Here is a 26,256-nt window from a genome sequence, read left to right as displayed (position 1 = left end):
ATTGGTTCGTGTCGGTTGCTCCTAGAACCTTTTATAATCCAAATTCTGTGCTGCCTGCACATGAGCCCAGTGCTTAAAGGCATATATTACTATCCAGTGTGGTCTCCCGTAAGCAAGTTGGTTGCCAGGGAAGAGCCATGCAGTACAGCGCTAATAGAAACAGCATGGTTAGGGGTGGTTTGTGAGAGAGTATAGGCAGGGCCCATGCAGTATTCTCCCAGTGTTTCTTAAGGCAATTTTGGCTACAGACAGTTTTTGTCTCCCACTATGACTGTAAAAACTAACGTTAAGACATGCCTTCGCTTAAGAGCATTTGAAGGCTTTTAAAAAAGATTTTTACAATACAAAATAAAAATGAGCAAAATTTTGGTAAATGGAAGAAACCTACAAAAGTTGCATGATCTCAGCTCACTTTCATGTCTCTAACTAAAAAGATAGTTTAAGGAGAAATAAACATTTGCTGTCTGTATGTTACTTGAGCAAATTAATGATAATGTACACAGATCTGCATGCACTCTTCTCAAAGACACTCACCAACTACTGCAGGATCTGAAAAGACAAAGTTATTACCTTCTAGGCTTAAAGCAAACACAGCTTGAGTTTTAAGAATACATATCTGACATTTAGATGTGGATTAAACTTGCAGGGTCAATTCTGGGAAAAATAAGCCTTTGTGGGCTACAGGCCATGAAAACTTGAGAATTTTCTAGGCCTCTGTGAAATTCCCTTTTCCTCAGAGGAAGTGATACAGAAACTCTCCTTCTCCCCAGGGATTATGGAATGCCACCAAAACACTGATTCCCAGCAGCTGGAGCCTGAGATCCCCTTCTGGGTAACAAGAAAATGTACCTTAACTGGCTCCACAATTTTAACAGGAAATAAGATTCTAAATGATGGTTTTTTTATTTAGAGGATTGCACCGGCACTGTGTAAACTGTGGTAACAATCAGTAGATTAAAACAGTAGTTTCTTACAGAATAAGGCCTTTTCTATTCTTTCTATTTAAGTAGAGGAGGTTAGAAAAATTATAGGACAAAGAAAAAACTTTCTTTTTTGAAAAGAGAACAAGGTTTTTAATGGAAAGAGCCAAATATCAGGATTAGGAACTCGATCCTGGATGTCAGGAGACAGTGCTCTAAATACACGTGCAGTGTTATCTCGCTTCACGACCACTTTTGGTTGTGAACAGCTTGGTTCACAAACTTTTCTGGTTTGCCACCTTTGCAGTGGTGATGAACACGCCTGCGGCTGTCTTTCCTGCAAGAACATGAATGTGACCTCTTCTCCAGGACTGTGGAACGAATTAAGTTTGTGAACCAAGGCCACACCTTCATACTTGTTAAAGGAAGCTAGACAAACTGTTTAAAAACATGGGAGCAACACACGGGCCTCGTAGCTATGGGACTATGGGGCAGATCTAGGCGATCACATGTGGCAGTGAATCACAGGATCTAATAAACACACAATTCTACCCGCAGGATGTTATATAAATAGCACAAAAGCAGTTAGGCCCAAAAAGGACAAGAATTTACTAGTAACATGTTTCTGTATCATTTACACTCCTCTTATGACTTTTAGTCTCACCTGCATGAATGTTAAGCCCTTCAGAAATTTTAAATAGGATTATAACAAGCATCTGATTCAAAGAGATTCTCAACTCCAGAGAGCTGCATAAAAAGTTAACATCTCCTTTGCTTGCAGTGGGCATTAAATCCAAGAATACCTCACAACTCACCATGGGATGTAAACCGGTACCCTCTGCTGACCTCCTGGCCTCTAGGATTTACGGGACAGAGGGCAACTTCGGTTATCACTGCCTCAAGATAGTGTCAGTTGGTACAAGATCCTTAGATTCTTACAGGTCCTTGCTAGTGAAACACCAACTTTATTTTCAGCATGGAGGAGAAAACAGTGAATGGGCGTCAACGGTAGGATATCAGCTGGTTTTACAGAAGCTCTGCAGTAGCTCTGTGAGTGTTTTCTGATGTGCACATTTAGACATCACTTATCCTCAAATATCCATGTGTCTAGTCCCCAGGTGTGCCGAGGTGATTAGGATCCAGACCTGACCTAAGGGACCTCGCTGTCATGTGGGGCAAGTGGTGATATAAACACACAATGACAGTGCAGTGTGGTAGTTAGCATGAGGAAGGCCCTCGGAGTAGACGGAAGTGCTGAGTTCTGAGTGGGGTTGAGGAGCTCTGTGAGTGGTCAGGGGGGTCCTCAGGGAGGCCGTGTCACAGCGGAAGTGTGAGGAAAGGAAGTGGGCAGGATTTACCTGGCGCCCACGCGCATCTCTCCAAGGGGATGATGTGGATTTCAAACAGCACAGCAGTGGTGTCAGAGGGGGCATTAGTTACATCCACATAGACCTGAAGAAATAACCCAGGGAGGCTGCGAGGCGACCTCCAAGGGTTTTCCTTGTGCTCCTACAGTAATGTGTGTGCACCACTGCTGGGTGGCCAACTCACAGGCAACGGCCACCATTCTCTGTTTCTCTGCGTGCTGGACACGGTGCCTGAGCACCACGCAGACTGAGATGCTGGGAAGCGAGCATTTTCCGTAACAAGAGAAACTGGTAGCTAAGTGGGGGTGAGGCAGGGCACCTCGCTAATGCAGTGATGAATTTCCCATTAGAGATGGGGCCTGGGCTGCCTACTCAGAGAGAGGAAAGTTAAAGCAAAGCAAAGCAAAACAAACAAATAAGCCAACCCATTATGGGCTGACAACGACTTTTACTTTCACGGCTCTTTCAAGGAAAGTAGCCACAAAATCTTAATAAATAGCCACTGCCCCACACAGGCTGGGTAACAGTGGCCAAGGAGGAGCTATTTGTAGCTGTCTCCTTGATAGGAACAGTGAATGAGTTGTCGAATATCCCAGAAGGGGGAGAATCAGGCACTCTGCTGCTGTTGATGGGACTCTATAAATAACTGTAAAAAACGAATACAAACCCTCCTGCCCCCTGCTTTCAGTAGCCTCTCCACAGGGCGACAGTTGCCAGTTTTTTCAATAAACATGGTGTCAATTATGCCTTCTATGCATCACAGTGAAGCCATGTGTAGGGAATAATTGAGCTTTTTTTTTTGATACTTCACATAGCAATGCGTTTGTCTTATTAATATCCTACAGAAACAAAATCACCAGCTAATCTGTAACCTATATTTTATCACTAACACGATTCTTATTTCTTCCCTTGTCTCAGCTTTATTAGGTATGATTATTCCTATCAGCTCTTGATTATCTGTAGAAATAAGAAGCTTAGAAGTACATGGCAGATAAACAACAGATGATTTAGAAAAACCTCACTTAAACCAACAGTGTCAGTTTCTTTCCAAACAAGAGTTTTCCCAGAGCTGTAAATAATATCCCAATTAATCGACTTAAATATCACATCTTTTCTTTGCCCAGCGCTTTGCTTGGTAGAGGTCTAATGAGGAGAAAAGGTCAAAGGCAGGAGAGACTGCAGATGGGGAGGTCCTGCAAAGACTCAGATGAGGAAAACAGAATTTGGATGTTTGAAAGTTAATGACCCAGCAAACAGTTCCCTGGAGGATTTGCTGTTTCGAGAGACACGCAACTTTTCATATTAAAAAGTACAAGGCATTAGTTCTCTAAGTGAATAAACTAAGAGCAAAAGTTACCTAGAGCTTGGCTACAGAACTAATGAGAACTCGCATGTCTTATTAAAAGGAGATTTGGGGTGACAGTCTTTGCTGAATTCTGCTATGCACCACGAGCTTTTTCCTGTTATTCATCCCAGTACTACTGTTTTTCTCTGTTCTTGTGGATCTATTAAGTACAGTCATTCAAATGCCATTAATTCATTATTTGTTAAGGAAACTTGTTCTTTAGCAAAGGTGAGGAACGTGTCAAATGGCTTTTTTGGATGAGGGAAGTGCAGCAATATGTTTTACTAGAGATAGTTCCTATTCAGCAGTGAAATCCTCTCTTATCCAACTGTAAATGAGCCCACTGCCACCCAGCTAGAAGCTTTCCTTTTGTTTTCAAATTCTACATAAAATATAAGCCATAAGGTTTAAATGTAATCACTTATTTTATATCACTTTTTATATCTCTATATATTACTTGACTTATTTTAGAAACTGAAGACTTATTACATATCAATGAGAGCCACTACATCTATAACCTTCCAAGAGAAGGAATCATTTCTTCTTATTCAAAAAGGGTTTTTAATACTGTGTTCAAAATATCCTGGGGATTGGGGGGAGCAAAAGGAGAGGGGGAGGAAGGAAGTAAAGAAAAAGAGCTAATGGTCAAAATGCACCCTTATAATAAAATGAGCTTCTTAATGGATGCTCACTACAGGGATAACATTAATTCAGTATTAGGACTTTCACTGGAAAAATATGAATGCAATTTATCTTTTTAACTGTCAGCTGCATTTCTAAAGCTCTGAAGTCTGTAGCTTCCAGGGGCCTTTTGTCTTTCTGCCATGGCAAGAATATCTTGGACAGCTGTAAGAGCTTTCTAAGCTATCTTTCTCCAAATCCATTAGCTAATTCAAGGAACCTAATTAGAGCGGCCGTTTTGATGGAGCACTGAATGCTTAGCACAAACTGGTAACACCATCATGTTTATTAGAAATCACAAAACCCAAAGTGCTCCATTGCCTATGAATATTAATGGGAATCCAGCAAACAAAATATTTATTAAAACATAGGCTTAATACCATCAAGGTTTACAGACAGATATTGAAAGGGAGACAGAGGCGCACACTTGAATCTGAAGGCATGTGCCCGCAGAGGCACAATGAACCAAGATTTATCCTAAGCAGCATATAATCAGTGTTTGGATGCCCTTCCCACTCGTCTCTCTGGGTTTTGCACCCCGGGATTCAGCAGCTCACAGCTGGGAAGACAGATGTAAGTCCAGAGAAGTCTGCAGTAGGGAGTGGGGAGAGCCTTAAAAAATAATGAAAAGCAGCTGCTGAGTGCCACAGATCCCCTAAAACCAGCAGCATGGTGATGTCACTGCTTTCTGCCCCATCCAAAGGAGGATGTCACCACCTTGCTCGGCTAGCTGTTACCTGCAGTTCCTGCCCTGCGAGGCTTTCTGCCTGCAGGTCCTGGAGTCTCACGGTGCCTGGGTGCTTGCCGTAGCCCTGCTGTTAGGAGCCCTCGCTGCCCTGGCCAGCAGAGGGAGGACCCGGCTCTCCTGCTGGGGCCGGAGACACTGCTCTCCATTCTCTTCTTTCCAGAGCACTTAGAGGCTTCCTGTGAAGGGTTACCTTCCAGGAGCCCCTAATCGTTCCTCAAGCTGTTGCCTCCCGCTTCTCCCTCTTTTCCAAACCTTTGAGAAACAATTGTCTATGGTCTCCTTCTGTCATCTGCTATCCTTCTCTTGGGTTGATGACAACCTGGCTCACACCTTCTCCGCTGCTCACCACGACAAACTCTTGCAGACTGCTGCAGGACAGGGTGTGGGACGGCACGTCCCTTCCCTGTCCTCCTCCTCCTCCAGATTGCTGCCTCCATTTCCTTGACCGTGTTTCTGCCTGGGTTGTTAAATGCAGACCTTCTCCATGATTCTCCCTGGTCTCATTCTTCCTTTCAATCTCAGCCATACTGGGTATTCTGTGTTCAATTATCATGCCCTTCCTTGTGCTCATTCATGGACCTTTCAGCCATTCAGCAAGACATCTGCGAAGCACCTGACACCAGTCAGGTCCTGGCCAGACCCTGCGTCCCTGTGGTCAAGTCTCGGGCTACATCTCACCGGAGCTGAGCGCCACTGTCAAGTCTCCCTCCCCACTTTTAACTCTACACCCAGTCCATCTCAGGGCAGCCCTCTCCTCTGCCCTTTTGAGTTTGCTTTCCTCCTAATTTTCCTGACTTTTAGTTGTTTCTCATGCTCATCAGATCTTGAAACAATTATCATTCAGGGCACGGGCTCCAGAGTCATGGGTGCTGGGTTCAAATTCAGGTTCTACTATTTTCTGCCTCCCTAGTTTAGAGCTATTAAGTAGCCTTTTTCTTTGTGAATTGAGGAAAATGTGGGTAAATCTTACAGGATTGTTTTGAGGGCTAAGGGAGTTATTACTCAAAGCATTTAGACTGGTGCCCGGCACCTAAGAAACACTAGATACATAAGTAGCGCTGGGTTGTCAATACTGTGTAATTTTATAGTATTGCTGACATCTGTTTTCTCATGCCTTCTACATGTACTTGGCTGTAATCAGTGCCTCTCACCGCATGCCCATGCCTGCATTCTACTTCCATAGCAACCCATGGTGACCAGTGTCTCTACCCCAAATTCTAATCTGCTGCAGACCAGCCCTCCTAGAATCTACCTCTGCTCATGGAATTCCCTGCTCCAAGAGTCTCCATACTGTCTTCTTAGTCCTTTTTTTTGGTACCAGGAATTAAACTCAGGACCTTGCACTTGCCAGGCAGGTGCTTATGCCACTGAGCTACATCCTCGGGGTCCTATTTCCTCTGCCTCCTATTCAACTGCTTTCTGCTCTCATGGCCAGGTCTCCAGCTGGACTTTTACTGTTCCCTGGACTTAACCTCTGTTTAATCCACCTCTTGTGCCATGTTTTGTCCCAGCCCCTGGGGAGGTAGAATTGCTATTTTGCCTGCAACATGTCTCTCAAGACCGGTCTTCATGTCAGAGGATCCTTCCCTGGCCATCTCCCCCTTCCCGGGTAGCCTTTTGGCTTCTTTTCTGGGACTGAATTCCCTGAATGCATCGTCACAATTTATTTCTTTGCCCATTTTTACCATCTCCGCAGGAAGAAGGATGTTGAGAGCAGGGATCTGCTGGCTTCCTCTGGGGGCTGTTTCCAGGGCCAGGCCTTTGCACACCACCTGAATGAAAGACTCTCCCCATGACACCCTTCAGCAGCCTTCCATTCACTCAGCACATACCAGTAAGTGCCTGCCCTGGACCAGCAAGCATAGGTTTGGCATCAGGCAATATAATCCACAGCATCCTGAGCCGCCAGGGTCCTTCTGCGTGTGTAGGGAGAGAGACTATGAACCCAGTGGAAAAAAATATCAAGCAGCACTCAGTGGTACTGGATACTCACCACATGATTTCATGAAATGACACAGATTAGGTGGTCTTTTTAGACTGAATAGTCAAGAATAGTGTCTCTGTCTCGCAAGCTAAGGTCTGGATTAAGAAGGAATCATCTGGAAGCATCTCTATGAAGAACATTCAAGAGAGCACAAACAACCAGAGCCAGTACAGAGTGAAGACTACGAGTGCAGGAAGTGGAAGGAAGGTCACTGGGGCCTCACGCTCACTGCCGAGAGGGGCAGGTGACAGGTCTAAGGGGCTGGAACAGGAGCTGGCGGCCCTGCACTCGAAGGTGAAGTGAGTCCTTGGTGGATTTTAGGAGAGTAAGTGCTACGATCTGGTTTACCTTTTTAGAACGTAAATCTGACTTTACTGTGACAGCAAATGAAACGTGACCATGGTCGGCCGGAGGTGGCGGCCATGGTGATGATGGAGAGGAACCGATGAGCTAATTCAGACGTTGTCCCAACAACCCTCCTGTGGAAGTCACTTTGTTCTACCTTGGAATTCCCACCCTATTTTGTACTTGTGGCTCCTGTCTTCATCTTCGTGGCATCGTGATTGTTCACTTGTCTTAGATACCGTGTAAATCTTTCCCTGAGCCCCAGGAATGCCTAAGTGATGCGAGTTTAATTATTCTTGTGCCTTCTGCGGGACTTGGCACAGTGTCCTAGGATGGGTTCAATTCGTAAGTATTATCAGAACCAGAAACAAGAAAGTCACCTAAGAAGATGTGATGAGACTGAGAGCACACAGCACGGAGAGGACTGTACTGTCCAAGCGCAGGTGGGGTGGGGTCTGCAGGACGCAGCAGCGTCACCATCACTGGACAGCACTCTGGTGCTGCCCGCAGAATGTGTTCCCCTTTCCATTTTACTTTCCCCAGCAGCTACATTGTGCACCCCAAGTACTTAGCACAAGCTCTCCTGTCATTTCCAAGTACTGTGTGTTCAAAGACATTTCGGTCAGTTCCTAAAAGTTTACTGTCCCCACTGTGAAATGGTCACATGGCCTCTTGTTCTCAGCCAGCAGCTACCGTAACATCTTGGTGCCGTCTGCTCCCATAAGAATTGTCTAGCCAAGCAGTAATGTGCTTTGCTTATTAATGCTCATGAAAGAGATGTGTGCTGAAATGGTGTTATTGGAAACCTTTTCCATGCTGTTTCATACTAAATATAGCATGCACCCTCTAGATGAAACTGACTGGAAACTGTGAGCATCCAAGCTCAAGGCATAAAGAAGGCAGGCCAGCACCATTTGCTGACCTTTAGTTTTCAATTAAATTTTCGCTCCTCATCCTCATTAGAATCTAACTGCCAAATAGCACTCTACTCTGATTAATACAGTTTTCTAACAAGCATATCACTTGCTAGCACTCTGCAGAGGTAGCTAAAATCTTGGGCATGGATAAGGAGAGAACTGCCAAGTGGAACTATTACATTGCTTATGCAGTAAAATCAAATGCGTTTTCTGTATTGTTTAGTCAAGTCCAGCTCTGGGCAAGAGAAAATGAACTGTGTTGTTAGGGAGAGCACACGCTCATTGCTAAGAAGTCCATCTGGCAGAGGATTCAGAAAGCCATGAAAACCCACTCAACCTGAATCTCTGGGTTCATTTAGAATCCAACAACCCACACGCTGAAGTGCTCTGAACAATATTTTTAGGAGAAACTAAGTCTAGTAAAGGGACATAGAGAAGGGAAGAAGGAAGGATGCTGTTCAGGGTAACTGGGGAGCCTGTGGTACCTCTAGACTGGTTGCCTCTAGACTGATGCAAAAACATTAACCTGAGTCTCTAGTTGCAGGCTTTGGTTTCATCAAGAGACAAGAGGCCTAGAAAGACCTTCAAGCGTATGTGAGTTAGGGTGGGTCGACCTGTTACACAGCAGAAGGCAAAGCTGCAGAAGGCAAAGCTGCAGAACATGGGGGCCTTGAACTTCTGTGAGGCCTGGTGAGGAGGAATGGGATGCCCACTTCCATCTCTCCTTGCTGTGTACTCCTCCTCCCCAAGTCTGGCTGTGGCTTGGGGCCTTCATGGTACTGAAGACCAATCAATCATCACCAAAAGACATTTAGCGAGTGCTCATTCCACGTAAAGCTCTGGTCTCTTACGTCAAGGCCCAAGGAGAAAATTCCAAATTTTCTCTTAAAAAATCAAGAATCACTCATGCACGTGATTTTCCTTTTTGCCTATTGCATAAACACTCTCACCCTCCTGCAAGTGCACTCATAGTTTGGCAGTGGTGACTCAGTGTGCTAAGCCGGATATTGTTTCTCACACTACAGTGGTCTGCACTGAAATCTTAGGGACCATAAAAATGAATTCCTTCCTTTTTTCTTCCCTAGACACAAGAACAAGAGAAAAGACTAAAGTCATGCACTGATGTTTTATTTTATTTACAGAGCAGAATTCCAACAACAGGGAAGGACATCTGCTTACCTCCGAACGCTCTTTGCTATAGCCATTTTACTGCTTTTGTTAAAACCGATGCCTCCAGTTTCTTTACAGGAGACATTTAGACGTATTCCACAACTGCACACTTCTGGGCAACTGCACATTAAAAAAGGATTTGTACAGTTGAGGTATGGCTTAAATTTTGTGGGAGACAGCAGCTAGAATGGCAAAGAGAGAGGAGCTATGAAAAATTCAGGAGCAATGCTTCCACACGCATCCGCTGCTCTGTACCAAAGAGAATATTCACAGACTTGCTGTAAAAATATACAAGCCAGATTCAGAGTTGGTGTGCTTATCCGCTCATAACACTGTAGATAACAATGTAATAACCTGAAGTGTGTGCCTCGTTATATACCGGGGAAGTGCCGTGCAAGTACAAAAGTGTCTGCAGGGTCCAGGACGAGCTCCTCCGTGAAGCTTCATACCAAAGCTTGAAAGTGCAAGTTGAACAACACAAAGCCAGACCCAGTTGCTGAATTTTCTTTGATGTGCATTTGTACATGGAACCAACTCAAAATCCACCTACAAATATAAAGAACTGGGAAGACATAACTGCCACAGACAAGCAACAGATGTTTCCATCATAGGGCCAGACTGCACAAAGTAAAAGGTTGATATTTTTGAGACAAAAAAAAAATTGCACAATTAAGAGATAGTCTTTTACTGTTAATAAATTTGATAAATGATACCTGTGTCTCACAGGGAGCAATAAATGGTTCATGTGTGAACCAAAACTTCACTTTTGCACACCGTACCTCTAGTAAGGGGATAATGAAAAAATCATTTTTGTTGCTTAAAAAAAAAAGAAGTACCATAGGCAAGGTCATTCTGTGTAGGAGAATGCCATGCATAGGAAAAATGATGCCTCAGTAGATGCCTAACAGACACAGCACAGAAACTTTCTATTCCACATTCACTGTGCAGTTTAGGACTTGGAAGAGTAATAGGCTGCTCTGAAATTCATGCATTAAAGGTTGTGATTGAAAACAAATGGAGTGAGAAGCTCACTTAATATGGTTTTAGACTGGTGATTCTTCCAAGAAAAAAAAAAAGAAAACTTCACCATTCTACCTAATGCATTTGTTAGAAAAATGTTAAATTAAGTCATTTGCAGTCAAAATGAACAAATTGGAGGTCTGGCTAGGAGCACTGGTGGCTCACTCAACACAGCTCCAACGCCACGTCGTCTGGCTAAAGAGATAGCTAATTGACAATTGTTCCTTCCACCGCTTGTCCATTAGGATAAATCCAGCTTGTGAACGCTGGACCTTTCAAAGACAAAGAACTGCATTAATTTGGTCCTTCTAGAGCATTTAATAAATCTGACACTGTCTGGTGGTTTTCTTCATTTTCAACCACTTGACAGCTACTGTGATCATAAGTTTCAGAGGATCTATTTTTTCTGTGTAAAATTAACAGCAATGAAATAAGCTAAATGGAATATGACCAAATCACAGAGCTTGTCATATGGAACTTCAAAAAGACTCCTGGAAGCACACTGGAGAGGAGTTGTGTTATAAGAATAAATTCAAAATGCTGCTCCCAATCACAGGCTTTTGACTATTAAGACAAACACAATGCCCACTTCATTTTCAGAAGCAAACAATATGTCTATCACCAAAAAGCGGATTTGTGTACTTGATGCTATTCACACTAAATGCTTAGAATCTTTTTATTCCTCGGGCTGACATCTGTATTGATCTACGGGGTTCTTTGTAATTTTTCTTTTCTAATGGTTTTGCCCTCCCAATATGTATTTGAGGGGGAAAGAAAAGCAAAGGGCAGCGAAACCAGTCGTAAGTGCTTGGCAAATGATCTTCCTGAATCTGGACCTCATAAATCCGACCAAACACTGTATTTCAACAATAGGCTGGAAAAGCTTTTCTCTCCACAGTGATGAGGTCCAGCTTCAAAATTTATAGTTTCATTTCAGAAATGGACTATAAAAAAAGACCACCTTAACTATCATCTGTGCCTCACAATAGCAAATAGGGTGTGAGTTTTCAATGTCAAATATGTATTTAATATTAAAATTCTCAGATTAAACACTGCAGAGGGATTTCTTCTGCAACATATGCTGATGGGAATGGTGACAGATAGAGCCTGGGTTGTCATAGCAATGTCCAGACCCTGAAGTGACATTTCTTTCACTATCCACTGTGCGGGTCTTAGTGTTTTCAATACTGCTTATTCAAAGGGATGTTATTCTATCGGGGGAAGGGCGAGTCAATTAAACAAGATCCAATAGATATGGCTTGGTTCAGTGCATAAAAAGGCCCAGGTGTGCAATCATTCATTCTTTTCTCAAGAGGATTATTAAACCGGCATCCAAATATGCCTTGATAAATATACATAGATCTGCTGTAGGATGAAGTAGAAGTTGATTCCAAAAACTGTTCTCCCTGATAATGCACCAAAGCTGAGGCAAAGGGTAAACTAGTGTAATTTATGGCTGCGTGATTTAAGGGGAGAAAGCGATTAGAACCCTCAATGTGGTGGGAATGGGATGGAAATGAGCTCCCTGGTACGCGGCAGGTGGAAACATCATTTCTTTCAGTTATTTAAAGGGAATTGTTGGCAGTCTGCTTCAGGGCTTGATGCAGCCTTTCCATTCCAGGGCTGCGAAGGAAATAATCCATGCCATATGGGAATATGTTCTATAGAGGGGCCCATAAAGGGACAGCTTGGGACTCTGAGAACTTGGGCACACCCACGGGCCCAGGAATGGTCACACATATCAGGGTATAGCACAGTAATGCTTTCTGGAAACTTTACAAGTGATAGCTTTGAAAAGATTAATTAGCACAAGAACAATTACAATATAATGGTAAAAGGGCAATATATCAAACTTAATGTATGTTCATGAATATTACTTCTGTGTGTTAGTACTGTACACACATACAAATGGTATGTTTTATTTATAGTGCTAAACATGGAAAAATGAGATAGACACAGGCCAAAACTAGATGAAAGTATTCTAAAATATTATTAGGGCCCATCTCTAAATTGTGAAATAACTGATGATGTTTTTTCTCCCTTAACTTTTTGGTAATTTAATTTAAAATACTCAGAGAAAATTGAGAAGATAAAAGTATATTTATTCTTAAGTAACAAAAATAATTAAGTACATATCATGAACAGCTAGAACTAACCAAACTAAGGTAGACATTTTATATTCATTAACTGAATGGTTTTTCGAAAGATTTTTCTTTTATTAGATCCAGCTTTCTTATCCTCCTTTACTACTAAGTTTCCTTATTATCAGGTGCACATGAAATGGTAACGTGTATGTAAAAGTATTGTGTAACCCATAAGGAAAGCTACACATATAAATTACTTTAGGTTTAACGTAACATGAAAGCTATTTAATGAGGGAACATAAATGAGGTTAAAGGTTAAGTTTAGAAATGTATAATTTGACAGTGTGCATGAGAGTCTTTTAAATTTAACAAAGAAAAAGATATTTCTCACTCATAAATGACAGGTTGGATCTCAAATTAGAGATAATCTGATTAAACCTTATATTGGGAATCATAGAGAGAAAAAGCATTTCAGCTGGTACCTGCTACCTTTCTACTGATTTTTATTTCAGCTCTTTGCAAAAGTGTGAGGTATCACCTACGTTAATGGGTGAAGCATGCCCTACTGCCAGGCAGCAGAAAACCAGGAGCACATAAACAATTTGGGATTGTAAAATTCTGTAACGGAGCTTAATAAGAGAGCTAACATTTAGACACGACAGGGCTGAGACAGGAAGTGACAGCCACCGTAACTCGGAATCTCATTACTTGTTGGTGGTCCAAGTCATAAACAGAATTTTAAGTTTACTTGTATTTGTCATGCTGATCCATGAAGGCAGAAGATGGAGTGGGGAGTGTGCTAAGTTTATGAAGCGGGGAGGAGAGGGTGCAGAGGTCTAACAGTTGAAAATGATCCCTGCATACGATGGTGGACAATGACGTGTCAAATACACAGTGGCAAAGGTTTCACAAGAGATTTCCCAACCCAGAGCTTGATTTCACAAGCCTCCAGTGAATTGCTGCCATGTATAAAATTCCAAGCTCTGGCTCCATTGGGTCACTAGAGCTTTTGATTTTTTTCGATGTCTTTTATTTTATTTTTTGTTTTTGTTTGTTTGTTTTTTTTTGAGACAAGGTCTCACTATATAGTCTAAACTGGCCTTACACTCACTTGTGTGGGCCAGGCTGGCCCTGAACTTATTGCCGTTCTCCTGCCTCAGTCTCCCACTGCTGGGATTACAGGTGTGTGCCATCACGCCTGTCTTATTTGTAGACATCAGTTGCCATCCTCCCTGTAATTCAAATGATTACTGGTTTTTCTGTTCATTCCTGTTCCTGTCATCTCCTGGGTACCAGGCTATCTGTCCTCAGTTGTATCCCTTGTCTCTGCTAAGAAAAACAGGTTTCTAGGGCTGGAATGATGCCTGGCACTCACCTTCCCTTGCTGCCCACACCTACAGTTGGTGACACCGGGGCTCAAGTGTTTTCTATGAAGCTGAAGGTTGTGAGGGTCACTTCGGGGCAGCTTGCTTTGTATCAACGGGCCTCTATCTCTAGGCATTAAACATCAGGTAAATTTTAAGAACAAAATATTATTTCTTGGGAGTTTAACAGGAAAAGGTATAAGAGAGAAAATACATAGACATCAATGAAATTTCCAGCCCCTTCTTGTAAAATATATCATCTTTTATGTTTATAGCATCACGTCATAGATGATACATAAAATATGACCACAAAATTCAACATGGCTCCTGTCTAAACACAAAAAGCCCACTGTCTTGTAACAATGGACACAAATTACTATGCTATTCTACTAATTTTTGAAAACACAAATGTCATGGCCCTACTCTTAAGAAAATTAGCACAGCTTTGAGAGACACAAAAGATAAAGTGTGTGTGTGCGTGTACACAAATGCACTAGTGTGTGCAAATCTAGAGAAGGTTTAGGTCGTTTCTTTAATCCTTAATGACTTTATGAGCTGAGCAGACAGCTCAGAGCTGTACCACTCACGTAGTCAGGCTGCCTTCAGAGCGTCTCTGTCTATTTATACTGCTTGGAAACCAGCAGAGGAGAAAGAGACCTGACCCCCGGAGGATGAGCGCATCGCTGGGCCCAGCTACAAGAGTCCCACCCCATGGAGCCCCAGAACCTGGCCCTGCTCCTCCTCACTCTCAGGGGGCTGTGGGACAGTCATGCTTCTGTGGATCGGGGACACCTGCCTTAGTGATGCTTTTCTGGAGAGTTTGACAACAATGAGGAGTCCTTGTCTGCTAAACTAAAAGTGACAACTCCATTTGAAAGCTGTCCCTAGATGTATTTTATGAGAAGAAATTATCTGTGACAGCCCCATTCAAAATAGAATTTCATGTCACATGGCTCAGAAATGGACAATACAGTAAGCTGCTTTGAATGTCATCGTTGGGTCCAGGTTGTAGGAAAAGTATTTCGTAGTGAGCATCTCATATAACTCTTTAAATATAGAAAGTGGACTTACCCTGATAAGGACTTTTTAAAGCCAGTGTATTTAACTTAAAAAAACATGTGCAGAATATAAAAAAGAGAAGTACATCAATGTGAAAAATAGCTCTGGTTCCAAAAGGTGAATGGAGAATAATAAAGCATGAGTTTCTCTATGGATCTATAGAGAAATCTGGAAAACTTTACTCTGAGACTTCTCTGGTGAATCCTAACACTTGGAATTCACTTTGACGACCAACTTCATCATGCGTCTGCCCATAGAGACAAACTAGAACATAGCCAGTAGGCTCTGAACGGAAGGCTGTGAGCAGGACACACTTGCAGCTTGCCAGAGGCCAGCTTCAGGGGTCAGTTCTCTCTCTTGGTGCCTGACACCTTGTTTCTGTGCTGGAAAAATCACTACAGACTGTGTAAGATGCACTTCCATGTCAACCTGTCTACTGTTGGCCATGGCGCTATTTAAGGATTTCTCTGATTCAGTTCTAAGCTTCATACTATTTTTCATAACATCTTATATATTTTATGTTTCCAGGCGTCAGTTTTTCCACTTTATCTCACAAAGGCCCTTATAAACAGCTGGAGGGCAGGGGCCACATTTGCTGGAAACTTCAATATGTTTTATAGATCTTCGGCAGGTTTTAGGCCAGAGGGACTTTTGTACTGGAAATATGGACAGTGACCACCTCTGTCCATCTCTTCTGTAACCCTCGCCCCTCCTTTAGTGCTTCTGATATTATGAACACATGAAAGAGACTCTCTTTAATTTTTAAGGGGCATTTCTGCAGCAGCAAATGGGGTTTAAAATGGCACAATTACAAATTTCAATATTGTAAGGAAAAAAACATTACAGTCTAAGGGTCTCACACACACACACACACACACACACACACACACACACCTCCTAAAGCTTTTACAAATCCTACAACACAACTTTCATTATACAAGGACGGGTCCACCTACATAGGGAAAAGCACTTTCTAGTGAAAGTGTCTGGGGAGAATGGGGGCAAATGTCCTAATTCCTGAAACCAGGGTGAGGGTGTCCTGCAGGGTGGCTGAGGGAGTTTGGGAGTCGATTCATGGACACCATGGGTAACAAGGGAGTCCACAAAGAGGGATGAAGGCGAGCCAAAGTTAGAGGGAGCCAAGGGTTATAAAGCAAATGAAAGTGACATTAAAGATTTTTTATGTGTTAGAGCTATTTCGAAGAGGAACGAGCGAGCGTGGGCACTGTGGGAGGGAATGCTTTGACATGGTAACGGCACCAGAGAAAAGGCAGAGCAACAGGAACTTGTGTTTTGCTTCCATTAAACAATTGTGGAACCATATAATTTGGGAGCTAGAAGAAACACTGAAATCACTTCATCCCACCTTCCTGTCTGTGTAGATGAGAAAAGATGCACAGATATGTTAAGTGAATCAGCTGACATCTCCGTCAAGGGAAGACCGAGGAGACAGAAAAGAAAAGGATGGAGGAGAGAAAGGGGGGATGGCGAGGAGAGAAAGGAAGGAGGGAGAGAGCAGGGAAGGGAGGGCAGGGAAAGGAAGGAAAAGTGAAGGGAGGCAAGGCATGGGAGGAGAGAAGGGAGGAGGAGAGGAGCCCCGGGATGCTTGCAGGGTACTGAGAGAGCTCAAAGGTGGAACACCTCAAAGCGCAGATGGTGTTGCTGAGAAATCACGACAATGAGGGATGTGTTCACTGTTGACAGGGGTTAGGAAGTAATGGTTCAATGTGTTTTAAAAGGAGTAAAGCAAATTCTAAAAAAATCTAAAAAAAAGTTTTGACACCAATTTCAAGCAAAATTCTCCAGAGGGTAGCAGCAGAGATGGTTAGAGATTGTCACCAGGAGTCAGTGACAAACACAAGGTGTGGGAAAAAGATTTACAAAAGGCCGAGCAGAGTCTTTTCTCTTGGTACAGCATCCTTCTGGGGCGGCACAGCTTTTGAACAATAAGTACCAGCCGTGTCCCTTAGGAAGCCTTGGAAGCAGAGACTGCGAGATGGAGGAGGAGGACAAGGACAGACTGTACTCTGGGTGAGCCTTTCTTTTAGGAGGACAGTGAGGAAGTGCCTGCGGGCAGAACAGCAGTGAGAGCCGTGAGCCCACACTGAAGACCAAGGACGAGGAGACAGAACAGGGTGGCTGAGACCAAGAATCCAAGCAGATCAGAGGAAAGAGGAACGGGACTAGGGCCCTGCTGAGAGGCAGGCCAGGTCAAGCGTGGGACTGGCAGGCAGGGCCACCTTGAACTCTCACAGCTAAGGACTCACTCATTCATTTAACATACATTTATGTGGTACCCAAGGCTTTCAAGACTGTGCTAGGATTGGAATAAAGTATAGTGCCTGTGTCCGAGGAACAGCACCTGTCCATCATGGTCCTCTGCAGTAGCTGCCTACATAGATCTCTGGGGTGGGAAGCTGCACTGGGCACTGGGACCTGGTAAAGAGTGGTTTTCAGTCATAGCCCAAGGCAGGGCTATTTAGGACACCAAGGATGGTGAGGGCTCAGCAAGAAGGGAACCAAGCCAAGCATGTTTTCATGGTCATTTGTGCAAGAAACTGTGCAGAAGTGAGTGACGGTCCCACCATAGTCACTGGGACACTCAAACCGAGACTAGTCTGGATTTGTGCAGAATGCCCCTGGGAAAGCACTATGCAGCAAAGGAAGTTTCAAGCCGGGTGTTGTAGAGCAGGCCACCAATCCCAGCACTCTGGGAGGCTGAGGGAGGAGAATCACAGGTTTGAGCTCAGCGTGGCTAATGTAGCGACTTAGTGAGACTCTATCTCAAAATAAAAAGCATAAAAAGGGGTTGGGGATGTAGTTTAGTGTGAAGGCCCTGTGCTCAGCACCCATTTCCACAAAAAAGAATGAAAGAATAAAACACACTCAAGGAATGTTGGACCTGACAAGGAGACTGCACTTGGCACTTATTTGGAAGTGTAGGGTATGGACACGAGATGGACTGATCCCCTGTTCCTGGATGCTGTGGGTGGGGTAGGGATTGGGCACGTAGCTGGCAGGCAGTGGAACCCAGAGAAGAGCCCTTAGCTTTGGGATTGAGCAATTAGATAGGGAACAGCGACCCACCCAGCATCGATGCATAAAAGAAAGATCTGAGTTATAAATGGAAACTAATGAATTGAGGACCTTAGTTGGTCAGTATATCAACTTCTAGAGACATAAAGTCTTGAAAAGATGATGAATTCAGTGCCATTCTAAGAAGAGAGAAGCTTTTGAATAAGGCCGTGCCATTTCCTATAGGCTAACAGGAAGGAGAGGCTTGTCACAAAGCTGAACTTGTGTTAGTAAACGCTGTCATTAGGCACACATGTACCTGAGCAGTTGCCAAGTCTTCCTATGCATGAAAGTCAGCTTTTTGTCTGACGGAAAGAGTTTAAAAGAGCAAAGGTGTATTTTGGCTCATAGTTTTAGAGGTTTCAGTCCATGGTCACTGGCTTCTGGGCCTTGTGAGGCAGAAGCATCATGGCAGATGGGCAAGGCGGAGGACAGCTGCTCACCTCAGGGCAGCCAGGAAGCAGGCAGAAAGAGGGAGAGCAGAGAGGAGGAGCCGGGGTCAAGCTACACCCTTCAAGGCACTGTCATCAATGTGCGTCCTCCTGCGGCCCACTGCTTACTAGTCCTTTGGCTACGCAGTTGTCACTGACAAGGCTGTTACCTTCACGACACAGCTGCCTCTCCGGCCCGCTGTGGAGCACGGCTGAATCAGAACTGAGCCCCCAGTACGGGAGTCTTTGCAGGACACTTCTTCTTTAAACTATGATGACACAGAAGTACTACACATTGCACCAACCCAAATTTGTTCCAGATTTGTTCCTCTGTTCCCACTGGCTTTGTCTTCCTTCTAGGCAGAGCAAAAGTAGGTCTAGGATGCAATCAGACCTGGGCCTGGGCTAGCTGAGCCTGCTGGGATGTGACCACACACACAGCGGCTGGCATCTAAGGCAGGGAACGTTTCTCTAGACAGGATAAAAGTAGTGCTGACAGATCTGTCCGTTCCCTGGGACAGGACTGAGTAGCCACATATCTTTCTCTTTCTGCGGCCTGCGAAGCCGAGGAGGGAAAGACCCCGGAGCTTGTCTAGGGGCATCTGACCTAAGGAAAACCTTTCTGCCAAAGCAGCCACCATAAAAGAGAGGGGCTTCCTGTTACACTGAACCCAGTGTATGGAAATCTTCAGCCACCACTGGGAATAGGTCTAGTCTGCAGACAACAGCCAGACACGACCATGAAGCACTGAAGGCAGCTTGTCCAAACTGAGTCCTGCTACAGATGCAAAACCATGTCAGATTGTGAAGAAAAGGGCATGGAAATTAGGTCTATAATTGTTTCAAAGGCATCTTGAGAATATATTTTGCATATATTGGGTTAGAGTATATTAAAAATTAACTCAGCCTTTTAAATGAAGCTATACAAATGATAAATGATAGGCAAGATTCACACTGCATTCACTCAGAGAGAGCCGCTGCAGCGTAGACGAAGTGGTTCTGTTCTAGAGTTTGAATGTTTTCTACAGGGAGAAGCAAGTCACATGCACTGGAGACATCTCTCTACTTACTGCAATCCAGTGGCGATGACTAATATACGCGCTGAGCTGCTACCCAGACCACACAGAAAAAGTTTGTTTTCACACATTTCACCAGGTTACAGACAGTTCCACTGGTGCCAATTTTATTGTTTTTGTTGTTGTTAAACAAAAAAGATCTGAACAGTTCAACCTGAGACACTTGCCTTAGGCAAAATTTCAAATGATGCACCTTAGAAATCTGTGCTTGTTTAGGATAGAGATGAAGGAGAATGACACATGTATCAGAGAAGTGAATGCAGCGTGTAAAATAACGGGAAGCCACGACGTGAGGGCAGAGCACCTCCTTTTAGTGTAATTGGAATGAAATCAAATGATGGACTGCATAGAGCCTACTGATAAGACATCTTGATAGTGCAGGAGCAGAGCTTGAGGAAAGAAATTCAAATCTGTGCCTGCTCAGTGGTGGAGACAGAGCACAGTGCTAAAGGTGTAAAGGAGTTTTCCAGTGCAGTAGATGTCTGAGGATGCAAACAGCAGTGTTTGCAAGACAGGAAAACAGAAAGAAAGCCACTCTCTGTCTTGGGGAGCAGAGCCAGCAGCTCCACGCATACTCTGGTTTGTGCAGGGATCACTCTGCTCCCGTCTCCCCAGTATGAAGAGATGATGGCTGAAACCGGAAGACCCGCTGCTGCACACTTACTTTAAAAGTGATTTTTAAATGTCAATAGCAATTAAGCACTCTCTTCCAGTCCCAGTCCTTGGTAATCACAGTGTGGTCCCTGGGCCATCGGTGTGAATGTCACCTGGAGTTTATGAGAAGTGCAGAACCACAGGCCTCATCCCAGACCTGGAATCAAAATCTGCTTTTTAACACAATCCCCAGGTGATTTGAGTGCATCGGCTAGAAGTGCTGCAGGTCCCCTCTGCGGAAATAACTTCCCTGTCACAGCTGTTCCATTTCTGTCGGGAGAGCCCCATGGAAGCCGACCTCCTCCAGCTTCTCATTCTGCTCATGAAAGAGCACCAGAGTAGTGGGGTTCTGGCTGGAGGCAGCTTTCAACCCATCGCTAGTCAATTAATGCAGCTTTTAGCCACAATTATTGGACATCTTGGCTCCCCAGATGCGTCTGGCTCTGCAAGCAGGTTTGCATCTTCCTCCCTCGCAGGGGCGGCTGTTCTCCCAGAAGTACCTCTTTTCTTTTCTTTTGCATCATTCTGTTTTTACAAGACTGCAAAGGTCTGAATTGTCAGTGTTCCTGAAGTGAACGGCTACCGCCTTTCTGAAAGCAGCGCATATTTGCCCCTCAGCTGCCCGTAGTAGTTGCGGTGACAGCTGACCCGGGGACTGTCCTCGGCAATGTGCTGTTACTTTCCACAGAGAAAGTTCTTAGACATGGATTTCATATACGCGGGGAGAAAGGAATATAGACAATGAAACAGAACTTCATGGAATGGAAAGTAATTTTTTTAAAAAGAAAGCACTCATCAACACATCACAGTGGTTAAACGTTGAGGCTCTGTGTTGAGGCACACTGGGTTTGTCCCAGGGTATTGGGCCGGTCCCCAGCCCTGCCTGTAACTCAGTCTCTCCATCTGTACCTGGGGAGTAACTAGGGGTGCTGTCTGACCAGCGCGTCAAAAGGATTAATGATCCACACAAAGCAGTTCGTACGGGCCTAGCAACTGTGAAGGGTCAATGATATTCAGTGTTTGTTATTATGTTATTAATTCATCATTTAATTTCTTATCGAAATACTGCTGTTTTGTTTCTGAATTACATGGCATGTGATCAACCTTCAGCTGTATTTTACCAGATATGCACAGTAAAACAACTTCTGAAACATGCTACAGTAAGTAGCTGTCTTTCCCTTTAGACCTGGAAGAAAACCTCTGACTTTTCTGAGATGTGCGGAAATCACACCACCGCTGTGGCGCAAGTCCAGAGCGTCACTGTTACAAGGCAGCGTTGAACCCAGAGCAGCCCGGCATTGACTAATTAACTTTGTAAGGCTTTCAAGGAGTCTCCTGGGCATTTTATAGGTTCCAGGAACCCCAAGAAGGTTGGAGGAGAGGAAATAGGATTAACTTCTTGATTAGGAGGGTGATTAAAGCTTGAACAGGCTACCAAGGGAGGCTGCAGGGTCTCCCTCTCTAGGGAACTTTTAACTCAGAGTCTCAACTGTCTGGCCTGCATGATTTGGTCTTTGCCTGGAAGCAGGGGAGTGAACTCAGTGAACTAAAACAGATAAATATATTTTTATCTTTATGATTTTTCAGTTTTTCAATAGCTAGGATCAACTGTCTTACAATTTATAGGAAAACACCTCTCTTGTTATCTTTATCATGGGGTTCGGAACCCTTCTCTCCAGCTGCCCTAAATTACATTTGCCGTGGCTGTGATTAATTTGCTGGCGTGCTATATCACCTCCACTCCACCTCAGCTCCTAGGCTGGGACCTACCAGTGCACTTTCGGCGCGGGGCGGGTGGCTGTTCACTGGGCCGTGGAGAGGCATTTAAAGAAGGCTTTGCTCTACTCTAGTGACAACTTTCAAGAAAGCAGCTGTTCATCAGTCTACTTTATTGAGTTAAGCTATGACAAGCTAATTTTTAAAAATTTTTTTGCAGCATTTCCTATGAACAAGGTGTAGTGTTGAACACAAGTGTAGAATACAGTCAGATGCACAGAACCATGTTTTCACCACCAGGAACCAGAGATCTGAGAAATGCCTGCCACAGGTTGAAGACACTCTAAAGCAACTCTTTGTTTCCTATACAGCATGACAGAGTAGCCTCTTCTGACCCCACGGGTTCCACCTCCTCTGAGAACTATGCAGCATGCAGGTAGGAAAGAAAACCTGCCTGGTTAAGCGGATGGAGGTTTTACTGAAGATTCTTTTGATCATAGTTTCCTGTCCACTTTCCAACTTGGCAGCTTTCACTCCGAGGAAGAGTCCCTGAAGCCACTGCCACAGCTCCATGGTGTGTGGAGCATATGAGTTTCCCTCCTCAAGCCGGCCCTTGGTTAAAATGTTCTTGGTAAACAGAAAGGTCACGATCTATCAGGATTTCGCTTCAGCATGCAGTTGACTGGCCTATCAACATAATTTCTAGCAGCTTTTCTTCAGCAACTCTGCCTGTTTAATTAATCTTCAGCCATTAACCATTCATTTAAAATGCCACTTACAAAATCTTAATTTTGCACATTATCAGCTGGTTCACAAATCGCTAACCATGAGCAGAAGTGTAATGATCTCACGCTCCCTGTTCTTAGAGCTCACCAAGCTTACAGCCTATTTTGGCTTCTTAATTAACCATATGCATATTAGCATTTAAAATTACATGAGTTTTTTTTTAAAGGAATGAATGTTCATACTAACAACATTTTTCTTTATTTTTTTTGGGGGGGGGTCACAGTGTCTAACCCAGCCACAGCCCTCCTGGGTGCCCAGCAGCGTGATACATGTGGTGTGTGCCCCCTAACTGAACGTACTCTTGCAATGATATTCCACATACATCGCCCAGAGCCCCCAAGCTTTCTGTTTGGTGGAGAATAAACAGTGTGCAGACCAGGATCATCTTTAGTTTCGGGTATTGAGAAATGACAAATCATTTTGACCCCATCCATCTGAATCAATTCAATCTCAGCAGAGAGTGGGGCAAAGAAGGGCATCCGGGCAAACAATATTGTTAGCTGATACTTACATGACTTTTTTTTTCCTAGCTGGGACTCTAGTTAATCACCTGCAATTTTACAGGTTTCAGCTTGGCTCAAGGTCCAAGGTAAAAGCTGGGATCAGAATTCCTCAGGTTGGCTCAATATAATCTATTAAAGGCTCTGGCCTGTGAGCCACTGTGCGGGTTACTTCTGAGGTTTGATGAATGGCTTACATCACAATCAGCTCCAAACTCCAAGGATGATGAGTCTGTACTTCATTTGATTGGTGGTAGCAATATACTTCCAGATTGCACATATTATATTTTGGAGAACTGCAGTAATCCTGAACATGTTTCTTTTTCTTTTATCCAATTTCAGAGATTCCGAGTACAAACATAAATAATCACAAATGAAAATTATGTTGCATCATCTACTCAAACTTCATACATCTGGAATGAGCAAAGTTGCTTATTAAAAATGTTTTACAACATCATGGGAGTGAAAATGGGGAAAATAGCAGACTATTTTCCGCATCATAATGCGAATGGAGGTACAGTACCTTTGGATTCATGAGACATTTGGTGGAGGTGACATACCAGTGGTTATGAGCCTCGTTTCAGTTATATTATACCTGTGCAAATTACTGAGCCATTACTGAGAATGCATGTGCAGGTGTCAAAAAATTAAGACTGTAATTAGAAACAGAAATGTACTGATTGATGAAAGAACTCTGAACCAAACATGAGCATAAACAATTTGAGACTCAGCAAACTTGGCATTTTGTAATCCTGTTAGCATTTCAGCTTTTAATCCAAGTAAGTACTTAAAATACAAGCATTATCTTGACTCTGCAATTTCTGGGGCTGCATTCCAAGAGAATGACAATAATTTATTGTCCTAGATTTGGTCTTTTAGCCTGAAAGGAATCATGAGAGCTTTCCAAAGGATAATAAATGAAACCTACTTCTTAAATTACTAAGCTAGATCCATTCTGTGATTTCTTCACTGATGAATTTACTTCATAAACATGTATGTGGTAACTACTACATGCTAAGCACTGGGAAGATGTCGAAGGTAAGTTGTATCCACAAAAAGGTTTGCTCTTTTAGGTCAGTGTAGCAGTAACCCATAAGGTCCAGTTTTGATTTTAGTGTTTTCTCCTTTGGGCCCTGCCTGAATCTTTTGCTTTGTGTTTACAGAAACACTAACTGAAAATCTCAAACTGCAAAAGTAGGATGACATGAAACCAGTAAATTGCCAAATGTGAAACCCATTGCAGTGGCATGAGTCTCATGTGGTAGCCCGTTAGAAATGCAAATTTAAGAGCCCTGCCTCAAACTCAAGGAATCACAAACTCTGGGAGAGGGACCCAAGGATTTGGGGTTTACCAAGCTCTGCAGGTGATTCTGGTGAACCCACAAGCTTGTGAACAAATACTTGGGCAGGAAAGTGGACCTTCAGCGGTAGTGGTGAACATTTTTTTCAGATTGATAAACAACCTCGTAGCCCTGAGAGTAAACAGGGAAGGAGCTAGGTTAAACCTTTGGGAATGAAGGCTGGCGTGGACCTGGGTGCCTTGAGAATGAGTACTCTGAGACATGGTATAGAAGACAATGGGGAGCTTTCTCTATATCCCTGCCTGTGCCAGGGTGTAACTCTGGGGTCTGTGGAAGAGAAGGAGGGTGCCACGGAGATGGATTCCTTCAGTTCTAAGTTCTGTTCCCTGATCTTTCCCTGGTGCTGCTAAGAGGACCTTCTTTGGTGTCTTCACTTATGCCAAGCCCTTTTCCTATCTGGCTCGTCGTCGGCTCTTCTTCCTGAAATGCTTTTCTTCTTTCATCATCAAACTGCCATCTGTTTACTCTTTGAGTCCCTGGTTAAGCGTCACTTACCCAGTGAAATACCTTTGACCCCCCCTCCATATAAAAAAATGGTCATGACGTCTGCATTTCTCTTTGGCAGCACTCAAGGAGTAGTTATAATTATTTAATGCTTATTTCCTTTAGATTTCAAGTTTCACGAGACCCAGGACTGTCTCCCAATCTCAATAATTTTTGTTGAGTGAATATGATTAATTTATTAAATTTTATAGAATTCATATACTGTTAAAGCATCATGTTTCCTAAGCCCTTGCCTGAGAGCTAAGCTGCGGTAAAATACATCATCAGTGGTTCCTGTTATCCCTCACTCTTGTATTTTTGGATATTTCTGTTTTTGACATTCTCTACCTGACTAGGAAGCAGCATCTCAGCCAGCAGCGGTAGCAAAATGAAGGGAAGATGGCAAAGACGAGCCAGCTTCTGTGCTGCATGCGCTGGCTCGCACAGGCCCCAGAGGCGCTGAGGGACAAAGCTTCCCCTTGACCCTGGAGGTGGAGGAGGTGGCTCAAGCCTGTAACAGCATGTGGCCGGGGGACCAGGAGTGGAGGATTGATATTTACACTTCAAACTCTATTTTGTTGAACACCACAAGAAAGACGGTAGCTTTAGGAGAATAGATAGATAGTTGGACCCTGGTCAGTAGACGGCAAAACACATGTAACACGTCTCAGTGCTGGGCAGATGGTGACTATTCAGTGACTATCATTCACTGTCATCGTCATCATGATCAGTATCATCTTCAGCATTTCTGTTTCTTACAATTTTAATAAGGACTGTTTCTAGATCCTAAAACACACATATAGACAGATTCTGGACACCCTTGATCAGATAAGTTTGGAGAAACAGTCTCACAGAAAAAAGAAATCTGAAAGGAAATTTATGAACTGCATTTAGACTCAAATGATCTGAAAATTACTACCGAAGTCTACTGCTTTACATTTTTTATGTTTTCCAGTGAATTAGTTTTGAGACTTGGAAATCACATAGATTCGTAAGAAGTATTTTCCCAGATTCTACGCTGGAAACAAGCATGGCCAAGTGGTCTGGTATTGGACTGCTCCTCACCTCTGCCCCTCGGATCCAGCTCTGCTCCTCTTAGTTCCCCCTCTGCTAAGTACCCAGTGAAATCAGCCCCCGTGACCCTGGCCCCTTTTGTACACTGGCCTCACT

At 43.6% G+C, this 26,256-nt stretch overlaps 1 protein-coding gene across 4 annotated transcripts in view; it reads right to left on the bottom strand.

Moving 5' to 3' along the window:
- The window catches only part of Pard3b (par-3 family cell polarity regulator beta), a 990,158-nt gene that overhangs the window by 110,891 nt on the left and 853,011 nt on the right, over positions 1 to 26,256 (bottom strand). The gene's annotated exons all lie outside the window — the stretch shown is intronic.

The sequence above is a fragment of the Cavia porcellus genome, unplaced genomic scaffold (assembly GCF_034190915.1).
Source record: "Cavia porcellus strain 051 isolate PalLab524CR breed Dunkin Hartley unplaced genomic scaffold, mCavPor4.1 scaffold_26, whole genome shotgun sequence".
NCBI lineage: Eukaryota > Metazoa > Chordata > Mammalia > Rodentia > Caviidae > Cavia > Cavia porcellus.
This window is presented reverse-complemented; position numbering and strand designations above follow the sequence as displayed.